Source organism: Loxodonta africana, chromosome 1, assembly GCF_030014295.1.
Source record: "Loxodonta africana isolate mLoxAfr1 chromosome 1, mLoxAfr1.hap2, whole genome shotgun sequence".
Lineage (NCBI taxonomy): Eukaryota > Metazoa > Chordata > Mammalia > Proboscidea > Elephantidae > Loxodonta > Loxodonta africana.
Window position 1 is genome coordinate 1,053,445 of NC_087342.1, and position 21,042 is coordinate 1,074,486.

General features: G+C 38.2%; 1 protein-coding gene across 1 annotated transcript in view; it reads left to right on the forward strand.

Moving 5' to 3' along the window:
- LOC100654991 (OX-2 membrane glycoprotein-like) overlaps window positions 1–19,146 on the forward strand; it is a 140,469-nt gene extending 121,323 nt beyond the window's left edge. Inside the window, exon 7 of the transcript XR_010317853.1 lies at window positions 6,005–19,146. The gene's annotated coding sequence lies outside the window, so the exon portion shown is untranslated. The remainder of the gene's footprint in view (window positions 1–6,004) is intronic.
- The last annotated feature ends 1,896 nt before the right edge of the window (window positions 19,147–21,042 follow it).

Below are 21,042 nucleotides of genomic sequence, written 5' to 3' on the forward strand. Positions count from 1 at the left end.
TGGGTAGAGTAGTGGGTCAGCAAAAAAGAGGAAGACCCTCAATGAGATGGATTGACATGGTGGCTACAACAATGGGCTCAAGCATAACAATGATTTGTGAGGATGGTGCAGGACCAGGCAGTGTTTCGTTCTGTTGTACATAAGGTCACTAAGTTGGAATCAACCTGATGGCACCTAACAATGACAACAGCTGGTAATAACAGCAGCTGTGCTATTGCTTCTTCTTGGCTCCACTCCCAGAAAGACATCAGAGTATTTAAAAGGTAAAGAATGCTGCTTGGAAATGGAATGACATTTATAGTTAGCCCAAATATGGCTACATGGAGTGAAGTTATGACCCACCCAAAAGTACCTTTAGGAATTAAAAAAAAAAAAAATTTTCCATAGAGTGAACTTTGACTCATGACAACTGCATGTGTGTCAGAGTAGAACTGTGCTCCCCAAGGTTTTCATGATTTTTTTTTTTTTTTGTAGATAGATCATCAGGCTTTTCTTCTGGGTAGACTCGAACTGCCAATCTTTAGGTTAACAGCTGAGAGCATTAACTATTTGTACAACCCAATATATACTGCCAGATTTAATGGCATAGATATTGTGTCTTGTTCATTTTTATCAGCTTCTTTGGGCACATCTATATCTAAACCCAAGGCCTGATATGACCAGATCAGGCAAGATGAAAAATATTTTATAATGTGGGAAATTTTAAAGTTGTGTAGTTTCCTCCTTCCTAACACCCTCATTCCCATCCCTAGATCTTAGAAATCATCCAGTGGAGGCCTCACTTTATTTCCCCTCATGTTCAATCACATAAATGACTAATCCAACCCTTAAAATCTTTTTCAACATGTTTTCAGAAACAACTGTTTCAAGTCCCATCCCATTTTCCCAGCGAGGCCCCTGCTGTGGGTGAGAAGGAATGTGATATAGCCAGATGATAATATTTTTCTTTGCTCATTTCTGTACATCAGCAGAAGAAAGACATGTACCTTAGCCAGAAGAAATACATCCAAGTGGATCGAACTGATGAATAATTTGCTCCTCCAAATTTTTCTTTGTATTTGCCAAGGTTGCTTCAATTTACCCAATGGAGTATGGTTTCAATCCCGCTTAACGCATTTGTAGCCCTCTGGGACTACCAGTAACGATAGAATGTAATCCACTTACCAGCTGTGCACAGGTTCTAGCCCTCAAGGATTCTGACTCAAGCTTTTTCAAGGGATTTCTTTCTTAATGACAAAGGTACAGTTTCTTATCACATTAGTCATCAGGTCCAAGGGGAATGTGTCATCTCTGTCCATCAATGCATGGCCTAAATTCATTCCTGCATTTGTTTCATCCACCCGCGAAGCTACTAGCTAGGGATATGACTAAGGCGTCTTCCTTAGTCCTCCAATCCCTTTGTGAGCCAGCAACTGTTTTGCTTTGTTTTGTTTTTATGGGACTCTAGATAACCCTCTAATTTGTCCTCTAAATTAGATGACCCTCTAATTTGTCCTCTAAATTCCTGTATGGTGTTCTAAAACAGAGTGCCTCATACAAGCATCTTCTTTATGTCCAGTCATCTAAGGCCAAAGTGCCTAAGCATATAACAAGGGCACTGGCTATAGCCAGTTGTTATTAAGTCTATTCTGACTTATGGCAACCCCATGTGTTTCAGGGTAGAATTGTGCTCCATATGGTTTTCAATGGCTCTGATCAAGAATTTATAAGCATCCAAACAACTACCTGAAGACAGAAGCCTTACTCCACTTCCAGTGTTACGTAGACAACTCCCCAGTCTGCCTCTTGTGCAGATTTGCATTGCCTACTTCACTTGAGGTTTTACGCTCTGTAGGTTACTGCCGATTCCCACACAGCAAAGTGGCCCTCAATCAGAAACTCCAATCAGTGATGTTTGAACACGGCAGTGAAACAGGCCTTACCTCAGGTGGGAGAAAAGCTGTAAGGTTCAGACAGAGATGAGGCCAGGGAGGTCCTCACAAGCCTCTATCATTGCCCTACAGGCAGTGAAGCAACCTACTTCTATATGTGGTGAGCACCCCCTGGAGTTTCCCCCTTGGCGTGCTCTTGTATATACCCCTTCCTTCTTATGCGTAAAATCTGCTAGACTGCTTCTTCCCTGCTCAACTGTTTCTCTGGCATCATCAAAGGCATGTTCAGTATTATTGACCTCAAATTAGCTGATACTTTTCTAAGGTGAAAGCAGTTTTAACTAAACCAAGTACTAAGCTAGCAATTTTTTTCAGGGCAGATTTTGAGAGTTGCCCATTGGGTAACATATTTGATTTCTGCCCAAAGCTGCATTCTGCAAATATTCTGGCTGTAGATACTGCTTCTTAGAAGCAAGGATGGAAAGACTTCATCTCACATACTTTGGACATGTTATCGGTAGGGACCAGTCCCTGGAAAAGGACATCAAGTTTGGTAAAGTAGAGGGTCATCAAAAAAGAGGACGACCCTCAGCAAGATGGATTTATACCATGGCTGCAACAGCAGGCTGAAAAAATAGCAACAATTGTGATAATGGCACAGGACTGGACATTGTTTCTTTCTGTTGTGCGTGGGGTCTCTATGAGTCAGAACCGACTCAACAGCACCTCATGACAGATACTTATAATATCATCTGAGCAGTCCCTTCCTAAGAACTGAGTAGGGCTTCTGTGTCACTAACCTTCGTCAAATTTTTAACACTTGGTCCTACTCAGAGCCCCACAGAAATTTAGATTTCTTTCTGGCAGTTTGTGAATAAGATTCAATAGAATTTCTAGATGAGGAGTCTGATTTTTGACAAAACCTGAATAGCCAATCCTGCTTGTATCTGAGTTTCTTGCCTGTTGGCAGATTTGTTAACAGATGATTTCTTACATTTTGAGAAGTGTTCCTGGCTGCTCCAGCTCACATATTTCTCATATTGGCCTGGGCCTTGAATTTTAGCTGCAGCTGTTAGCCAGCCTCTATTGTTGTCAGATTGACCATAGCCCTTAAGCCTCCCTGAAAGTCCTCTAAGCAGGCAATTCTCATGATGTCAAGAGTGTAGTGTAACAACTTGCTTTTGATGGTAATCAAGCCTTATTCTGCCTCACTAGATTGTGACAATACGCCAGCAAATTCAAATATTTCTATGGCAAAAGTGTAAGTGCACATTTGGCTTCCTTCAATGACAATGTAAACTGCTTAGCTAGACTCTGAAACTGAGATCAAAAAGAAAACGTTCTTGTCATTGTTGTTAGGTGCCATTGAGTCTGTTTCTATTCATAGAGAACCTATGTACAACAAAACCAAACACTGCCTGATCCTTCACCATTCTCACAATCATTGCTATGTTTGAGTCCATTGTTGCAGCCAGTATGTCAATCCATCTTGTTCAGGGTCTTCTACAAAGCATGGTGTCCTTCTCCAGAGGTGGGTGCCCTGTCATAACATGTCCAAATGTGTGAGACAAAGTCTCACCACTCTTGCTTCTAAGGAGCATTCTGGCTGTACTTTTTCCAAGACAGATTTGTTCTTTCTTCTGGGAGTCCATGGTATATTCAATATTCTTTGCCAAGATCATAATTCAAAGGCGTCAACTCTTCGGTCTCCCTTATTCATTTTCCAGCTTTCACGTGCATATGAGGCGACTGAAAATACCACGGCTTGGGTCAGGCACACCTTAGTCTTCAAAGTGACATCTTTGCTTTTGAACACTCTAAAGGGGTTTTAGAAGCAGCAGATTTGTCCAACACAATACGTCATTTAATTTCTCGACTGCTGCTTCCATGGGTATTGATTGTGGATCCAAGTAAAATGAAATCCTTGACAACTTCAATATTTTCTCCATTCATCATGATGTTGTTTATTGGTGCAGTTGTGAATATTTTTGTTTTCTTTATGTTAAGGTGTAATCCATACTGAAGACTATGGTCTTTGTTCTTCATAAGTGCTTCAAGTCCTCTTCACTTTCAGCAACAAAGGCACCCCAATCCCCCCTGGCCTTTCTACATAGGTTTAGTTTTAGTTATACTATAATAAGTAGAGCTGAAGCTATCAGAGGAATCACTTTTTCAATCTTCCAGAGTCTACTATTAACCCCCAGGAGCCATCTGCCTTCTGTACTGTTCCAGACAGGATTGTTCAGGGAGCTAGTAGGAGTCACAAGTCCCACCTCAATTCCTTTCTTTATCAGAGTAGTTATGGGTCCTTTTTTGGAATTCTGCATTGTTCATTGTTTGCTAGAAAAGAAGGCTTAGATAATTCCAAAGGTTCACATGTACCTCAGGCAATTAAAATTGGACAAGAGGAGACTTAGTCAAAATACCGTGAAAGCGTGAAGGCAGCACACCTCACTTGCACATAGTTACATGCTCAGGTAAGGCCATGACCACAGAACAGTCTCTGCAGCCACACCTCCCTTGGTTCCTGCACCTGAGGCATCTTCAAGCCCTCCCAGTTTCACCTTCAGGTACTTTGGTGCACTGTTCCAACCTCCCAAGTTTACCAGGGAATTTGCCCTGCTCCCCTACCCTGCCCTGGTCTTCTTGCTCTCCTGTAAAGAGAATGAATGGAGTGCAGGCCTTCTGCTTAACCATTTCCTTCAAAAGCTGCAAACAATCATATTTGCTTCTCTCTCTCAGTTTGCTTCTCCATAAAATGAGCAAAACACACAATATGCATAATTATGAGATTAATATGAGGCAACGGTGTCTCAGTGGTGGAATTATTGCCTCCCCTGCAGAAGACCTGGGTTTGATTCCTGGCCAATATACTTCATGGGCAGCCACCACCCATCTGTCAGAGGAGGCCAGCATGTTGCTATGATGCTGAACAGGTTTCAGTGGAGCTTCCAGACTAAGATGGACTAGGAAGAAAGGCCTGGTGATCTAATTCTGAAATCAGTCATTAAAAATCCCACGGATCACAACAGTCCAATTGGCAACTGATCCTGGGGATGGTGCAGGACCATGCAGTCTTTCCTTCCATAGTGCACAGGGGTAACTCAGCATCAACTAGCAACAACAACATGAGATTAATATGCTGAGCTGGGTCAGACTCCCTAGGAATGGAGCCTAAGAAAGGGGTATGTATGTGTGTATTTTTGAGGAAACGCTCTTCAGAAAAACTCTCTAAGGCAGGGAGTGAAACAGAAGAGGGAAGGGGAGAGAGGTAAACAAGAATGTGGACTCCCTACAGAATAGCCTTTACCTGATGCCTGAGGGTAAGTGTCACTAGAGCCTACATTGCACCACAACAGTTGTCTCCCTGAGTAAGGGGTTGGCCTATCATACCCCAGTCAGTAGTTCGTCACTCATTGGCTGCAGACTGTGGTGGTGGAGGTGGAGGCGGTAATCTTCCCAAAAGTGGCTGCCAGCACCTGAGGGCAAGTCTCCCAGGAGGTGGGCTGCAGGCAGCTGTGAGCCTGTAGCTGCCAACACTCACAGCATGGTGGGGATGGGCTTAACTGTAGGAACGGAGGCTGGGAAGGGAACAAACACATTCTAGTGCACGTGCGTATATCTTACCTGTTTCTCACACACAAAATTGGTTTGAGAACTCTAGCGTAAAATGTATTGAAGAGAAGTCTGAAAATAGTTCAGAAATTCTGTTAATAACGTGGCAGGTGTGTAAAAAAAGGGAAGTTGATGATGTGCTTGGTGAAACAAAATCAACTACACTCTGGGTCCCTCAGACAGATGGGTGCATCCAGATTTACTAAAGGCAGACATACTAGCAAGCATGGGACGTCACCAGTTAGAGCAGGGTTTTAAAAATTCTGGTGGCAGAAAAATCGTCGCAAGACATTTATGTAAGTTGAACTTTTTAACCAACTGTTTCTTTCAAATTATCATTACCTATTTTTTTTTTTATACCTGATCAGAGATGCTCTTGGATATAAAATCTGGGGGCAGATCTTCTATATCAAGATGAGAATATTGCTCTATAACACACATATTTTCCATATGCTATCTTACCTATATTACCTCCATTACTGCACCTGTGATGGTCTTGTACTAATTTGTCTCTGCAGCTCTCTCCCCCTCCTGGACTCTAATCTCCTTGAAGATAGAGGCCATATCTTATGCATCTTCTGTGCTATTGCCCAGCAGAGTTCCAGCATATTCTTGTTGCATAAATGAAGAGATGGAGTGCTGAGTAACCGCACTAAGGACCCCTGGTTCCATCAGAAAGAACCATCATTACTGCAGGAAAAGAGTCATCAAACACTGTTAGGTTTCTCAGGGTGTGGTCACTTCTCTGGAGTCCCTGGGTGGTGTAAATGTGCCTGGGTGCTAACCAAAAGGTTAGAAGTTTGAGTCCACCCAGAAGTGCCCCAAAATAAATCTGCTTCCAAAAAAATCAGCCACTGAAAAACCCTGTAGAGCACAGTTCTACGGTCTACTCAACAGCAACTTCTTCTTACTGGAGCACTTCTCTTCCACCAGCTATTCGTCGTAATTCGTGGAGGCAGTTTCAATGGTGTTTAGCTCACTCTATCTTCTCTCCTTCAGGATTATTAGGGCAAAGCTGAATCCTAACCGTGGCTTGCTTCTCAAGTGTGAAGGGAAAAGGATAATGCCAATAAATAAATAAATTCTCTAGAAAAACAAACAATATACTTAATTTCCTCTTTGAAAGAATGGAAAGTGAATGTAAACTTATTTTTTCTACTGAAATCTCTTTATCTTCTGTTATCATCCATTCAAGTTATGCCTTTCCGTCTCAGTAGTTTTCCCACGTAAATATGACAGAATATGTTTTAGGGTTATTGACACTGTAGTATAGTTGAGTAAAAGTTAGAAAAAAAATCAGAGATTCAAATCATTCTGTTTCAGTAATTATGCAGCAACATATTTTTAACAATAAACTATATTTTTGCATCGGTAGGGAAGGAGCTTCATTAAAATACCAAAGTGAATCTTCAGTTTTTGAGAATTGCCCCAAGTGTTGCCTTGTTCTGACTGATGATATTGAGCTTCTCCACTGTTTTTGTTCACAGATGTAGTTGACTTGATTCCTGTGTATTTCATCTGGTAAGGTCCAAGTGTATAGCTGCCATTTAAGTTGTTGAAAAAAGGTATTTCCAATGAACAGATCTTTGGTCTTGCAAAATTCCATCATGAAATCTCTGACATTGTTTCTCTCACCAAAGCTATATTTTCCTAGTACTGATCCTTCTTCTTGGTGTCCAATTTTTGCATTCCAATCACCAGTAATTATCAATGCATCCTGATTGCATGTTTAATCAATTTCAGGCTGCAGAAGTTGGAAAAATCTTCAGTAAAAGTTTAAAAGTGAGAAACTAATTTGCACTGTAAACTTTCACCTAAAGCACGATAAATTTTTTTGAGTGTAAATGTACTAAATTTCTAGTTATTAATGATAATGTGATAAATGCCATTTTCCAACATGTTTTTAAGATGTTTTTGGTGTCAGCCACCTGGGGTTGGAGAGATTTTGATACATCTTTGAGAAACTGGATATTTTAATGTGAGTCATCATCACTTTGTGAAATAATCCAGCCATTTACTAAAGAAATAAATAAGCAACTATCAATAACATGCCTGGGTGCCAAAGGGCAAAGTGGACAGGTATTCAGATTTGCTACAATATATTATCTAATAAGTCCAGTTTCCAACAAAAATTATGAGATGGTCAAAGAAACAGAGAAGCCTGACTCATACACTGGGGAAAAAAACAGGCAACAGAAAATGCCTGTGAGAGCAGCCAGATGTCTGATGTAACAGAAAAAGAGTTCAAATTAGCCAATATAAATATTTGCAAAGAACAAAAGGAAAGTATGATTAAAGAAGTAATGGAAGATGTGATAACACTGTTGCATCAAATAGTGAATATCAATACAGAATTAGAAATTATAAAAAATAACTAAATGGAAATTCTAGAGTTGAAAAGTACAATAACTGAAATGAAAAATTTACTACAGGAGATCAACAGTAGATTTCAACTGACATAAGAAATAATTAGCACACGTGAAGACAAATTGATAGAAATTATGCAATCTGAAGAACAGAGAGAAAAAAAGATGAAGAACGCCTCAGAGAAATGTGGGAAACCATTAAGAGCACCAACATACATGTAACAGGAGCACCAAAAGGAGGGGAAAGAGAGAAAAGAGCAGGAAAAAAAATTGAAATAATAATGGCTGAAACTTACAAAAATTATTTAAAAGCACTAAACTATACATCCAGGTGAACTCCAAGTAGGAAAAAAAAATTTTTTTTTTTTAAAAGAGATCCACAAATCGGCATATCATAGTAAAAATGCTGAAAGTCAAGGACGAAGAAAATCTTGAAAGTAGCAAGAGAAAATGACTCATTACTTACAAGGATTTCACGATAAAATTAGCATCTAACTTCTCGCTAGAAAAAAATGAAGGTCAGAAGGCAATGAAATAACATATTCAAAGTGCTCAAAGGCAAAAACAAGAAAACCTGTCAACTAAGAATCCTATATCCAGCCACATTACCTTTCAAAAATTAAGGGAAAATAAAGACATTCCCAAATCAACAAAACTGAGAGAAACTGTGACTAGCATAACCACCTTATAAGAAGGGAATTCTTCAGGCCAAAAGTAACTTCAGATGGCAATTTGAATCCACATGTACACAGAGAGAGAGAGAACACAAAGATCCCTGGTAAAGGTATTTATGTCATTATAAAAGGTAGTACGAATGTACATTTTTTCTCTTTTCTTCACCTAACAGATTTGAAAACAATTGTAGAGGCATAGCCAAGATGGCGGAATAGACAGACATTTCTGGTGAGCCCTCTTTACAACAAAGACCTTAAAAAAACAAGAGAAACGAGTATGTTTATGACAAGCTGGTAGCCCTGAGCTTCAAAAACAAGCTTAGAAAATGAAGCGAGGGGCAGGGGGAGGAAGAGACTGTTCAGAAGCAGAGAGGAGTTACTGGACCTGAATCACAGGAAGCCCTCAGGCACCATTCCTGGAGCAGCAACGGCAGCGGTGGGCTGCTACTAGCTTTCTGCTGCAGTTTCCTCAGGGAGAAGCAGCCAGACACACAGCCTAGTCACGCCTCTAGAACCTGAGGAGAATGGTGCTCTCAGCAAAAGCTAAGTACTTGCGTATATTTTACCACGCTCCGCACTCCCAACCTGGCTTCAGCAGCTGTATTCCCTGGACCTGAGATAGGCCCTGTTAAGCACCTAGAGCCATCCTCCTGGCCTTGGGGAAGGAAAAGATTTGCAATTGGGGGAAAAGATATTTTGCAAGCTCCCTAATGGGAGAGCTCAGGACAGAAGTGGCTCCTGTCCAGGCATAAACAGTCTGTGGCATTTGAGCACCTTTCCCTTCTATGTGGACCTGTGTGGGCCTATTTCGGGAGAATAGGCCCTTGTTGGTGGACTCCAACTGTTTCAGCTGTGAGGTGGAAAGGTGGAGGTTTGATGTTTGACATTGCTTTGTCTATTAAACAAGGTCCTTGCCTACCTACACCAGGGACCTAAGGACTGATAGCTCCACTCAGGTCACCCAGCCGCCCGCGACAGGGGTCCAAGGATAACTGGTACCTCCCAGTCCTTATAACCAAAAACTTTGGGTGCCCATGGTCTGTCTGCAGAACCTACCCACTGGCATGCTCTAGGGAAGAGGGACACACTTTCCTCAGAGACACTCAGGGGTCAGTTCTCAGCACCCTGCCTTGTTCAGAACATGGTCCCCTGCTGCAATCAGATACTGGTATATATGCCAAACCCCTGCCCCTCTAAGACTGTAGGACAGAGCCTGTACCACACACATGACTATGAGCTACCTGGAAAACTGAGCTGAATTCATACAAGAAAACTGAATGAATTCCTAGATTGATATCCCTGATACCAGCTCTAGCCATCTGGGGACAGGACGTCAGAGCTCCAAAGGGGAAGATAATCAAGCTCACTCACCCAACAACCCATTTGGGCATATCAAAACAAAACAAAGCAAGAGGCCATGACCCAGTAAGCAAATATAAACTAATACAATAACTTATAGATGGCTTGGAGACAACAGTCAATATCAAGTCACATAAAGAAACAGACCATGGTCACCTCAACAAGCTCTCAAAACAAAGGATCCAGGGATCTTCTAGATGAAAGTGCATTCCTGGAATTACCAGAGGCAGAATACAAAAGATAAATATACAGGACCCTTAAAGACATCAGGAAGGAAATGAGGCAATATGCAGAAAAAGCCAAGGAACACACAAATAAAGCAATTGAAGAAATAAGAAAGATTGTTCAGGAACATAATGAAAAGTTTAATAAGCTGGAAAAATCCATAGAGAGACAGCAATCAGAAATTCAGACGATTAACAATAAAATTACAGAAGAAGACAACTTAATAGAAAGTCAGAGGGGCAGATTTGAGCAAGTAGAAGCCAGAATTTCTGAACTCGAAGATACATCACTTGGCACTAATATCTTTGAAGAAAAATCAGATAAAAGAATTTTAAAAAATGAAGAAACCTTAAGGATCATGTGGGACTCTATCAAGAGAAATAACCTACGAGTGATTGGAGTACTAGAATAGGAAGGGATAACAGAAAATGCAAAGAGAATTGTTGAAGATTTGTTGCCAGAAAACTTCCGTGATGTCGTGAAAGATGAGAAGATATCTATCCAAGATGCTCATCGAACTCCACATAAGGTAGATCTTTAAAGAAAGCCGCCAAGACATATTATAATCAAACTTGCCAAAACCAAAGATAAAGAGAGAATTATAAGAGCAGTGAGGTATAAATGAAAAGTCATCTACAAAGGAGAGCCAATAAGAATAAGCTCAGACTACTTGGCAGAAACCATGCAGGCAAGAAGGTAATGGGATGACATATTTAAAAAATTGAAGGAAAAAAATTGCCAGCCAAGAATCATATATCCAGCAAAACTGTCTCTTAAATATGAAGGTGAAATTCAGACATTTCCAGATAAACACAAGTTTACAGAATTCATTAAAAAAAAAAAAAAAAACTATAAGAAATACTAAAGGGAGTTCTTTGGTTAGAAAATCAATATTATCAGCTATCAACCCAAGACTAGAACACTGGGCAGAGCAATAAGAAGTCAACCCAGACAGGGAAATAAAAAAAAAAAAGCAAGATTATAAAAAAAAAAAAGAAAGCTCAAAACAGGGTAACAATAATGTTATTAGATAAAAGAAGAAAACATTAAAATAATAAAGAGGAACTAAGAAATGTAATCATACACCTTCCATATGGAGAGAAAGATACGGCGATACAAAGAAATAAAAGTTAGGTTTAAATTTAGAAAAATAGGGGTGAATAATGAGGTAACCACAAAGGAGACAAACTATCCTACTCATCAAAATATAATACAAGAAAAAGATAGAGACTCAGCAGAAACAAAATCAACAACAACAAATATGAGGAAAGGACAAATATACAATCTACTCAGCACATAAAGTTAAGTGGCAAAAAGAAACTGTCAACAATACACAAAAAAAGACATCAAAATGATAGCACTAAGTTCATAAAAAAAAAAAAAAATACCTATCCATAATTACACTGAATGTAAATGGACTAAATGCACCAAAGAAGAGACAGAGAGTGACAGAATGGATTAAAAAACATGATCTGTCTATATGCTGCCTACAAGAGACACACCTTAGACTTAGAGACATAAAAAAATTAAAACTCAAAGGATGGAAAAATATATATATCAAGCAGCAACAATCGAAAACAAGCAGCAGTGGCAATATTAATTTCTGACAAAATAGACTTTAAAGTTAAATCCATCATAAAGGATAAGGAAGGACACAATATAAGGATTAAAGGGACAATACACCAAGAAGATATAACCATATTAAATATTTATGCACCCAATGACAGGGCTGCAAGGTACAGAAAACAAACTCAACCAGCACTGAAAAGTGAGATAGACAGCTACACGATAATAGTAGGAGACTTCAACACACCACTTTCGGTGAAGGACAGGACATCCAGAAAGAAGCTCAATAAAGACATGGAAGATCTAAATGCCACAATCAACCAACTTGACCTCATAGACATATATACAGAACACTCCACCTAACAGCAACCAAGTCTACTTTATTTTCTAGTGCACATGGAACATTCTCTACAGTAGACCACATATTAGGTCATAAAGCAAGCCTTAGGAGAATCCAAAACATTGAAATATTACAAAGCATCTTCTCTGGCCATAAGGCCATAAAAGTGGAAATCAATAACAGAAAAAGCAGGGAAAAGAAATCATAGACTCGGAAACTGAACAATACCCTGCTCGGAAAAGACTGGATTATAGAAGACGTCAAGGATGGAATAAAGAAATTCATAGAATCCAATGAGAATGAAAACACTTCCTATGAGAACCTTTGGGACACAGCAAAAGCAGTGGCTGAGAGTCCAATTTATATCAATAAATGCACACATACAAAAAAAAGAAAAGGCCAAAATCAAAGAATTATCCCTACAACTTGAACAAATACAAAGAGAGCAACAAAAGAAACCCTCAGGCACCAGAAGAAAACAAATAATAAAAATTAGAGCAGAACTAAATGAAATCGAAAACAGAAAAACAATTGAAAGAATTAACAAGACCAAAAGCTGGTTCTCTGAAAAAATCAACAAAATGGATAAACCCCTGGCCAAACTGACAAAAGAAAAACAGGAGAGGAAGCAAATAACCTGAATAAGAAATGAGATGGGAGATATTACAGCAGACCCATCTGAAATTAAAAGAATCATATCAGATTACTATGAAAAATTGTACTCTAACAAATTTGAAAACCTAGAAGAAATGGATGAATTCCTAGAAACACACTACCTACCTAAACTAACACAAACAGAGGTAGAACAACTAAGTAGACCCATAACAAAAGAAGAAATTGAAAAGGTAACCAAAAAACTCCCAACCAAAAAACCCTGGCCCGGACAGCTTCACTGAAGAGTTCTACCCAACTTTCAGAGAAGAGTTAACAACACTACTACTAAAGGTATTTCGGAGCACAGAAAAGGAGGAAATACTACCAAACTCATTCTATGAAGCCACCATCTCCCTGATACCAAAACCAGGTAAAGACACCACACAAAAAAGAAAATTATAGACCTATACCCCTCATGAATGTAGATGCAAAAATCCTCAACAAAATTCTAGCCAATAGAATTCAACAACATATCAAAAAAATAATTCACCATGACCAAGTGGGATTCATACCAGGTATGCAGGGATGGTTCAACATTAGAAAAACAATTAATGTAATCCACCACGTAAATAAAACAAGAGACGGGAATCACATGATTTTATCAATTGATGCAGAAAAGGCATTTGACAAAGTTCAATACCCATTCATGATAAAAACTCTCAGCAAAATAGGAATAGAAGGAAAATTCCTCAACATAATGAAGGGCATTTATACAAAGCCAACAGCCAACATCACCCTAAATGGAGAGAGCCTTAAAGCATTCCCCTTGAGATCAGGAAGCGGAGAAGGATGCCCTTTATCACTCCTCTTATTCAACATTGTGTTGGAGGTCCTAGCCAGAGCAATTAGGCTAGATGAAGAAATAAAAAGCATCCAGATTGGCAATGAAGAAGTAAAAGTATTTCTGTTTGCAGATGACATGATCTTATACACAGAAAACCCTAGGGAATCCTCAAGAAAACTACTGAAACTAATACAAGAATTCAGCACAGTATTGGGATACAAGATAAACATACAAAAATCAGTTGGATTCCTCTACACCAACAAAAAGAACATCGAAGAGGAAATCACCAAATCAATGCCATTTACAGTAGCCCCCAAGAAGATAAAATACTTAGGAATAAATGTTACCAGAGATGTAAAAGACTTATACAAAGAAAACTACAGGACACTTCTGCAAGAAACCAAAAGAGACTTACATAAGTGAAAAAGAGTCCTTGCTCATGGATAGGAAGACTTAACATCATAAAAATGTCTGTTCTACTAAAAGTGATCTATACGTTTAATGCAATTTCAATCCAAATCCCAACAACATTCTTTAATGAGATGGAGACACAAATAATCAACTTCATATGGAATGGAAAGAGGCCCTGGATAAGCAAGGGATTACTGAAAAAGAAGAACAAAGTCGGAGGCCTTACTTTACCTGATTTTAGAACCTATTATACCACCACAGTAGTTAAAACAACCTGATACTGGTACTACAACAAATACATGGACCAATGGAACAGAATTGAGAATCCAGACATAAATCCATCCCCATATGAGCAGTTGATATTCGACGAAAGAACCAAAACAGTTAAATGGGGAAAAGACAGTCTCTTTAACAAATGGTGCTGGCATAACTGGGTATCCATCTGCAAAAAAATGAAACAAGACACATACCTCACTCCATGCACAAAAACAAGCTCAAAATGGATCAAAGACTTAAATATAAAATCTAAAATGATAAAGATCATGGAAGAAAAAATAGGGACAATGTTAGGAGCACTAATACATGGCAGAACGCAGAAGAAAAACTGGATAACTGGGAACTCCTAAAAATCAGACACCTATTATTATCTAAAGACTTCACCAAAAGAGTAAAAAGATTACCTACAGAAAAAGTTTTTAGCTATGACATTTTCAATCAGCACCTGATCTCTAAAATCTACATGATACTCCAAAAAACTCAACTACAAAAGAGAAATAACCCAATTAAAAATGAGCAAAACATAGGAACAGACACTTCTCTAAACAAAACATTCAGGTAGTTAATAGATACATGAGGAAATGCTCACGATGATTAGCCATTAGAGAAATGCAAATCAAAACTACAATGAGATTTCATCTCACTCCAACAAGGCTGGCATTAATCCAAAAAACACAAAACAATAAATATTGGAGAGGCTGTGGAGAGATTGGAACACTTATACACTGCTGGTGGGAATGTAAGATGGTACAACCACTTTGGAAATCGATTTGGTGCTTCCTTAAACAGCTAGAAATAGAACCACCATAGGATCCAGCAATCCCGCTCCTTGGAATATATCCTAGAGAAATAAGAGCCTTTACGTGAACAGATATATGCATACTCATGTTTATTGCAGCACTGTTTATAACAGGAAACCCTGGTGGCGTAGTGGTTAAGTACTACGGCTGCTAACCAAATGGCCAGCAGTTCAAATTAGCCAGGCGCTCCTTAGAAACCGTATGGGGCAGTTCTACTCTGTCCTATAGGGTTGTTATGAGTCGGAATTGACTCGACAGCACTGGGTTTTTCTTTTTTGGGGGGAGGTTTACATTTTTTTTTTTTTTTACAATAGCAAAAAGATCAAAGCAACCAAGGTGACCATCAATGGATGAATGGATAAATAAATTAGGTATATTCACACAATGGAACACTAAGCATTGATAAAGAACAGCAATGAATCTTTGAAACATTTCATAACATGGAGGAACCTGGAAGGCATTACACTGGGTGAAATTAATCAGTTGCAAGAGGACAAATATTGTATCAGACCACTATTATAAGAACTTGAATAATAGTTTAAACTGAGAAGAAAACGCTCTTTTATGGTTATGAGAGGGGGGAGGGAGGAAGAATGGAAGAGGAGTATTCACTAATTAGATAGTAGATAAGAACTACTTTAGATGAAGGGAAAGACAACACAGAATACAGGGGAGCTCAGCACAACTGTACTAAACCAAAAGTAATTTCCTGAATAAACTGAATGCTCTGAAGGCCAGCGTAGCAGGGGCAGGGGTTTGGGGGCCATGGTTTCAGGGGATGATTAAGTCAATTGGCATAATAAAATCTATTAAGAAAACATTCTGCATCCTACTTTGAAGAGTGGCATCTGGGGTCTTAAATGCTAGCAAGCAGCCATCTAAGATGTGTCAATGAGTCTCAACCCACCTGGATCGAAGGAGAATGAAGAACACCAGGGACACAAGGTGATTATGAGCCCAAGAGACAGAAAGGGCCACATGAACCAGCAACTGCATCATCCTGAGACCAGAGGAACTAGATGGTGCCCAGCTACAACTGATGACTGCCCTGACAGGGAACACAACAGAGAACCCCTGAGGGAGCAGGAGAGCAGTGGGATAAAAGACCCCAAATTCTCATAAAAAGACCAGACTTAATGGTCTGACTGAGACTAGAAGGACCCCGGTGATCATGGACCTCAGACCTTCTGTTGGCCCAGGACAGGAATCATTCCCGAAGCCAACTCTTCAGACATGGATTGGACTGGACACTGGGTTGGAGAGGGATGCTGGTGAGGAGTGAGCTTCTTGGATCAGGTGGACAGTTGAGACTATGTTTGTATCTCATGCCTGTAAGGGAGATGAGAGGGTAGAGGGGGTTAGAAGCTGATGAAATGGATGAAAAGAGAGAGTGGAGGGAGGGAGCAGGTCGTCTCATCAGGGGGAGAGTAATTGGGAGTATGTAGCAAGGCGTATGTGAATTTTTGTGTGAGAGACTGACTTGTTTTGTAAACCTTCACTTAAAGCACAATAAAAATTATTAGAAAAAACAATTGTATAAAATAACATGCATCTAACGTATTGTTCAGCCTATAACATACAGAAATATAATATATTTGCAGATAAGAACACAAAGAAAGTGAATGGGAGTAAGTGAAATGCCTGAAGGCTGTGTCCGCCCATTTCCAACCAGGAGTAAACAGTGTGATTGAAGCATACAATTAATGCCTAAGGGCTGAAGGAGAAACCAGACTGAGTGTTTCTTTTCAGAGGCACCATGTATACATGAGAATTGTGGGGGCCATGCACATAATCAGGGCAGGATGCATGCACAGAAAACATCTGGGAAGACCCTGTGCTTTCAACTCAGGCTCACTGCAAGCCAGCCCAAGATTGTTGCAAGCCACTTCAAGCATTGAAGGAGGCCCTGGCACACAGTTAATTTACAAAGATTGGTACAATTTTTGTTTGTTTGGTTGGTTTTTCCCCATTTTCTTGCTTTTTGATTCTCCTAGGATCACAAGAAAATTTCTTTCAAAACACTTCTGGAAATAGATTGGTGAACAAAGTCCTAGGTCATCTCAGAAGGCAGTCTTTGCAAAAGTAATTGTGGGAGATCATCAATCAAATGGGCTATGACAGCCTTCAACAATTAAAAAAATAAATTACAATCCCCAGGCAAACTGAGCTCCAGACTTCCCACTTTCAATTATTCAAATGTTCCAGTTTCAACAAAAAATAATTAGGCATACAGAGAAACAAGAAATTATAACCCAATTGAAAGAACACAAAAAAAAGAAGTGTCAGAAATCATCCCTGTGGAAGCTAAATAATGGAAAGACTAGAAAACTTCAAAACAATAATATTTTAAATATGCTCAAAGAACTAAATAAAAACATGAACCAAAAACTAAAGAAAATGTGGAAAACCATACAGGAATAAAATGAGAATTTCAATAAAAGGATAGATGACAGGTTTTAGCTGGCAGAAGAAAGAATCAGCACACTGGAGACAGGACAATTGAAATTATCAAATCATAAGAACAAAAAAGAAAAAGAATGTAGAAAAGTAAACAGAGACTAAGGGAGTTGAGAGACACCATCAAGTGAACCAACATATACATTATGCAAGTGCCAGAAGCAGAAGATAGATAGAGAAGGGAAAAAAAAGAATAGTTGAAGAAATAATGGCAGATGACTTCCCAAATATGGTCAAGGACACGAATTTTTACATCCAAGAAACTCAACTTATTTCAGATAGTATAAACCCAAAGAGGCCAACTCTGAGATGCTTTATAGTCAAATTCTTAAAAACCAAAGTTAGAAAGTCTTGAAAGCAGAAAAACAGAAGTAAATTATCACATACAAGTAATCTTCGATAAGATTAAATGTTAGTTTATCCTGAGAAACCATAAAGGCCAGAAGGAAATGATGACATATTAAAAGGTTAAAAAAAAAAAAAAAAAACTGTCAACAAGAGTTTTATATCTGGCAAAACCGTCCTTCAAAAATAAGGGGAAAAAAAATGAGGGCAAAATTAAGACATTTCTAGAAAACAAAAGCTGAGAGTGCTTGCTTTACAACCAGACCTATACTACAGGAAATGCTAAGGGTAATTCTCCAGAGTGAAATGACACTAAAGTAGCTCAAAGTTGTATGAAGAAAAAAACTCTCCAGCAGAAGTAATTTCATGGACAAAGATAAAGGCCAGATGTATGAGTATTTTTGGTTTATAACTCTAATTGTTATGTTCTCCATTATTTAAAATGGCAAATACATAAAAAATTATAAATTTATTTTATTGAATCCATGTCTAAATATATAATTTGTGTTAACAACAACATAAAGGGGGAATGATAGAGGCATAGAAATTCTGTATGTTAATGAAGTTAAGTTGGTATCAATTTAAGCTAGGTTGGTATAATGTAAGGATGTTACATGTAATCTCCATGGCAACCACATAAAAATATCTAAAATAAATAAACATGAGGAAACAAGAAGGGAATAAAATGGTTTGCTACAAAAAATCAACTAAACACAGAAGAAAATGGTACTGGAAGAAATTAGGAACAAAAAAGGTATAATACACAAGAAAACAACAAAATAGCAGAAAAAAGCTCTTCCTTATTGGAAATTACTTTAAATGTAAATGGATTAAACTCTCCAATCTAAAGGCAGAATGGATTAGAAAACGTGTTCCATTTATATGTTGTGTACAAAAGACATACTTGAGATCAAATGGAAAAATAGGTTGAAAGTGAAAGGATGGAAAAAAATATTCCACACAAATAGTAGACTAAAGAGAACTGAGGTGTGTATCTTAATATAAAACAAAATAGGCTTAAGTAAAAATATGTTGCAAGAGTTGGGGGGGGGACATTATGTAATGATGAAAAGATCAATTCATGAAGAAGATATAACAATTATAAATATGTATGGATGTAAAAACAGAGCCCCCAAATACATAAAGCTAGTACTAACAGAATTAAAATGAGAAACAGACAGTTCTAAAATAATAGTTGGAGACTTCAATACATCATTTTAAATAATAGTTAGAACACCTACACAGAAAAGCAATAAGTAAACAGAGAATTTGAACAATGCTATAAAACAACTACACCTAACAGACATATATAGAGCACTCCACTCGGCAACAGCACAGTACACATTCTTTTTCTCTAGTGCACATGGATCATTTTTCAGAATAGATCATATGCTAAGACACAAAGCAGGTCTCAATAAATTAAAAAATATCAAAATAATAGAAAGCATTTTCTTTGATCACACTGGTGTGAAATTAGAAATTAATAACATAAGGAAAACTGGAAAATATAAATATGTGGAAATGAATACATATTAAACAACCAGTGGGTCAAAGAATAAATCAAAGGGGAAATCAGAAAATACTTAGAAATTGATGAAAATGAAAGCGCAGCACACCAAACTTTATGGGACATAGGTAGGCAGACAGTGCAGATGGAAATTTACAGCTGTAAACACATTCATTAAAAGTGAATACAGATCTCAAATCAATAACCTAGGTTTACAGCTATAAAACTATAAAAGAAAGAACTTTTTTTTTAAAAAAAAAAAGGAGCTATAAAAGAAAAAGCAACTACAAGACACTACTGCAAGAAACCAAAAGGGACATACATAAGTGGAAAAATAGGAACACTTAATATTGTAAAAATGTCTATTCTGCCAAAAGCCATATATAGATACAATTCCTATCCAAATTTCAAAGACATTTTTTAATGAGATGGAGAAACAAATAACCAATTTCATATGGAAGGGAGAGAGGCCCCAGATAAGTAAAGCATTACTGAAAAAGAACAAAATGGGAGACCTCACTCTACCTGATTTTAGAACCTATTATACCGCCACAGTAGACAAAACAGCCTGGTTACTGGTACAACAACGGATACATAGACCAATGGAACAAAATTGAGAATCCAGACATAAATCCATCCTCATATGAGCAGCTGATATTTGACAAAGGCACAAAGTCAGTTAAATGGGGAAAAGACAGTCCCTTTAACAAATGGTGCTGGCATAACTGGTATCCATCTGCAAAAAAATGAAATAAGACCCATACCTTGCACCATGCACAAAAACGAACTCAAAATGGATCAAAGACTTAAATATAAAATCTAAAATGATAAAGATCATGGAAGAAAAAACAGGGACAACATTAGGAGCCCTAACAAATGGCATAAACAGTATACAAAACATTACTAATGATGCAAGACAGAAACTAGATAACTGCGAGCTCCTAAAAATCAAACACCTATGCTCATCCAAAGACTTCACCAAAAGAGCAAAACGATTACCTACAGACAGGGAAGAAGTTTTTAGCTATGACATTTCTGATCAGCATTTCATCTCTAAAATCTACATGATACTGCAAAATCTCAACTACAAAAAGACAAATAACCCAATTAAAAATGGGCAAAGGACATGAACAGACACTTCACTAAAGAAGACATTCAGGTGGCTAACAGATACATGAGGAAATGCTCATGATCATTAGCCATTAGAGAAATGCAAATCAAAACTGCAAGGAGATTCCCTCTCACTCCAACAAGGCTGGCATTCCAAAAAACACAAAATAATAAATGTTGGAGCAGTTGTGGAGAGACTGGAATACTTATACACCGCTGGTGGGAATGTAAAATGGTATAACCACTTTGGAAATCAATTTGGCTGTTCCTTTAAAAGCTGGAAATAGAAATAGTAATGCATCCAGCAATCCCACTCCTTGGAATATATCCTAGGGAAATAAGAGCCTTTACACAAACAGATATATGCACACCCATGTTCACGGCAGCATTGTTTGCAATAGCAAAAATGTGGAAGCAACCAAGGTGCCTATCAATGGATGAATGGATAAATAAATTATAGTATATTCACACAATAGAATACTATGCATCAATAAAGAACAATGATGAATCTGCAAAACATTTCATAACATGGAGGAATCTAGAAGGCATTATGTTGAGTGAAATTAGTCAGTTGCAAAAGGACAAATATTGTATGAGACCACTAGTATAAGAACTCAAAAAATAAACAGAGAAGAAAATATTCTTTCATGGTTATGAGAGTGGGGAGGGAGGGAGGGAGAGG